Raw genomic sequence first — 3743 nt, 5'->3', positions numbered from 1 at the left:
GATAGATAGATAGATAGATAGATAGATAGATAGATAGGTATACCTCAATTTCCGTCGGAAATTGGTTCTAAGACTTGCGACTTTACTTGAAAAACTATGAAACATAAAGAAAAGAAACAAAAAGAAAGTGAATACGTTATAAAATTAATCGAAATTTCTTAAAAAACGCCCCAGTCTATCGTTATAAAATGCTATATTTTGAGTATTTAAATTTAAATATAATTAGAAGTTTGAAAAAAATGATTCTTGAGTAAGACATTTTATTTCGCGTTGCTCCACTCAACTGGCACAAGTGAGTATCTCTTGTATTTCAAAAGGCCAGGCTTGTTACATTGTGTCACGCCGAATCTCTCTGAGAACTATGTTAAGGGCACACGTGTCTGTGGAGTGCTCACCCATTTGCACGTTAATTTCACGAGCAGGCTGTTCCGTTAATCGGATCGACTGGAACCTCTATCGTCGTAACCGACAGAGTGTCAGTTATTTGGTGTGTTGTAGAGGTATAACCAATATATTGCACATAAATTTTAACAAGATAATCGTATACGGACCCCCAATGGTCATATGGAACCCGGTTGAGAACCACTGATATACAGAAAAGCCTGCTGCATTTTTTTGATGGTAAAGTGTCCTGGTTCTGGTTCCGGGAGCTGCATCACCTCTTGGTGTTACTGCTGATGAAGTCTCATCAACTCTTCGTTTGTGAGTAGTTGATTGTCAGCATCAATTAATGCGTCGAAATTCTCCTTCTCCAAATCCATGTTGGTTTTTTTGGAAAACGTCACCAATTCTTTTTTCATATCAGAAATGTCGAATCCTTTGAAATTGCTCACAAATTTGGAGCACAGTTTCTTCCGAATAAAATAAAATTACATTCGTACACGTCTCTGATACATAATTCTGAATTAAGAATTGCCTTGCAAACATCATATCCTCCAAAAATCACGGAGTGTGGTGCCTTCCTCCATTTCTGTTTCCGCGTCGCCTTGTCTAAGTACACACCTTTTGTAGCAATGCTTGAAGTTAGAAATAATAGCCTGGTACATAGAGTGTAGTAGATAGGAGGTGCTAATGGTAAGTGACATTAGGACGAAAGTCAACGACGTTTTGTGGGTGGCCAGGAGTTTTGTCAGAAATAAAGATAATCTTAAATGAAATCTGCTTCTCTTTATAGTATCTCTCAATTGATGGAACAAAATGATTGAAAAAAATCTTCAAAACTTAGGACTCTCACCCAAGACATAAGATTTGACATATAATTCAGATCGATACTTTTAGAACTCTCATGTGTTCTTGGAATTCTTGCGTGGTGAACTAAAAGAGGCTTTAACTTGTAATCCACCGAGCAATTGCTTTCTAGTCAGACAACCATCAGGGAATTTAAAACCAAGCACAGACTTCTCTTTAGCTATGAAGGATTGGTCTGGCTTTCTTTTTCAGAAAAGTCCGGTCTCGTCTACATTGAAAATTTACTGTAGAATAAAACTGTTGTCATCAATTACAGTGTAACACGATTTTTATCCTTGGGTAGCAACTTACTACCTATTTGTTTAACCTAAAAATGTATGAAAGATGGCTAATATTTCCTTTAATCTTTGCTTTTGTTATGATATTTATTCAAATCCCAAAGAATCCCTCTCAACACATAGCTATGATGCTCTCCCACTACTCCTGCTCATCATCAGAGATGCACATATTGTCAGCCACTAAGGGACAAGCTTAACTGGTTAAGGTCAAGCAACTGGCAAGCAAATCTGTGGTATTGAGCAGAGTATTTGCTATAATGATATTTCTGCTTCAGCAACTCAGTAGTGAATCTGTCTGAGATGTAATGGAAAATAGGTCAGTTTCAAAACATTGATGTCCAGGACAGAAAAGCAAAGTTTGAAGGGAATAGTGGTCATTTCCTTTGATTTTTAAATAGAAGCAAATAGGAAATAACATTTACTGACCAAAGACAAATATATAAATAAAAATAAAAATTTTATTAAACAGTGTTATTTTCGCCAAAATTGCAAGAAACTCGGCTGCTGCTACTGCATCCACCGATGAATTCTCACCTCTGACCTTAATGTTATGAAGATTGTGTTGTCTCTTGGATCGCGTAAATCTGAACTGACTAAAAAATCAGGATATTTCTTCTTACGGTCGTTGTACAATGGAAGCGCTTTCTCTAAAATTATCATTTAGCTCATGGGGGGAAGCGTTGGTGAGTGTTATTCAAGCCAAAGACAGAGAAGCTGTCCCATTTCTCGGATGATTTTGACAATTTTCTCGGTGATTATTATGACCTGCTTCCCTGGAGCAGTATCTTGGGTATGAATTAAAATCTTTTCCTTGTCATGAATAATTATAGATATCGTCTCTCGACTTAAGCCATGAGAACGCGCTACCGCGACTATCTTGTCAATAATTTCATAGCGTTTACACATCGCTAGCTTATTCTGCAAAGAAATACCATAGTGCTTACGTCCACCGGGACAAGATTTAGCAGCAAGATATTTCTTGTGTGTGGCCAAGGTGTATGAAAAAAGCACAATGTTATACACGGTAAATACAAACGCACGTTTGAATTTCCTTGAACTAACAACGCTACCACGCGGTGGAATGCTAGAACTATCCATCGCAAGATAAAGGAGAGAAGAGAAACAGACTATAGACTATAGAATTTGAATAATGCTGTGAAGAGCATCGTTCGTTAAACGCCATTTTGTTTAGAATCATAATTAGCTTCTGTATACGTAACACAACGAGGCAGATATGACTGGTACTGAATCGATGCATTCACACACACACACACACACACGAACGTTGAGGTATGTTTAAGCGTACCTCAACGTCTGTCTTCTCGAGTTGTCTTTTTTCGCATTATTTTTCACGTTCATCTTATTTGATTTTTCTTTCAGTATTGTTTTTTTAGGTACATTTTTAAAAGATTTTATGCTTAAAAATTTCTTTCTTTTTTTGCTGAGACTGACGGAAAGTCGGATAAATCAACTGAAGTGTATTTGTTCCATTAATTTCTTAAGAAAAAAAACAAAACAACAACTATGCAATACATAAAAATATAACTGGAGAAGACGGACGTTGAGGTATGCTTGAATACACTTCACCGTTCATGTGTGTGTGAGTGTACCGATTCAGTACCAGTCATATCCGTTTCGTCGTGCTTTGTATACAGAAACTAATTATGATTCTAAACAAAATGGCGTTTAACGAACGATGCACTTCACAGCATCATTCAAATTCTATACTCTACGGTCTGTTTCTCCTCTTCCTGTCTTTCTTTCTTTCTTTCTCTTTTATTCTCTCATCCTGATCGTACTTTCCCCTGAACTATGTTAACCGCTCTCTCGTGTTGCGTCAGTGATGTGTTTTTGTATGTATAAATATGTATACACAGCGTGGCCATTGCCAGTACCGCCTGACTGGCTCCTGTAGGATTTTCGAGCGAGATCGTTGCCAGTGCCCCTGGACTGGCTTGTGCGGGTGGCACATAAAAGACACCATTTCGAGCGTGGCCGTTTTCGTGCGGGTGACACGTAAAAGCACCCACTACACTCTCTGAGTGGTTGGCGTTAGGAAGGGCATCCAGCTGTAGAAACTCTGCCAAATCAGACTGGAGCCTGGTGTTGCCATCCGGTTTCACCAGTCCTCAGTCAAATCGTCCAACCCATGCTAGCATGGAAAGCGGACGTTAAACGATGATGATGATGATGATGATATAAATACACACATATATA

This window comes from Octopus bimaculoides, chromosome 25, assembly GCF_001194135.2.
Source record: "Octopus bimaculoides isolate UCB-OBI-ISO-001 chromosome 25, ASM119413v2, whole genome shotgun sequence".
In the NCBI taxonomy this organism is placed as follows: Eukaryota; Metazoa; Mollusca; class Cephalopoda; order Octopoda; family Octopodidae; genus Octopus; species Octopus bimaculoides.
Note: the sequence above shows the minus strand (reverse complement) of the source record.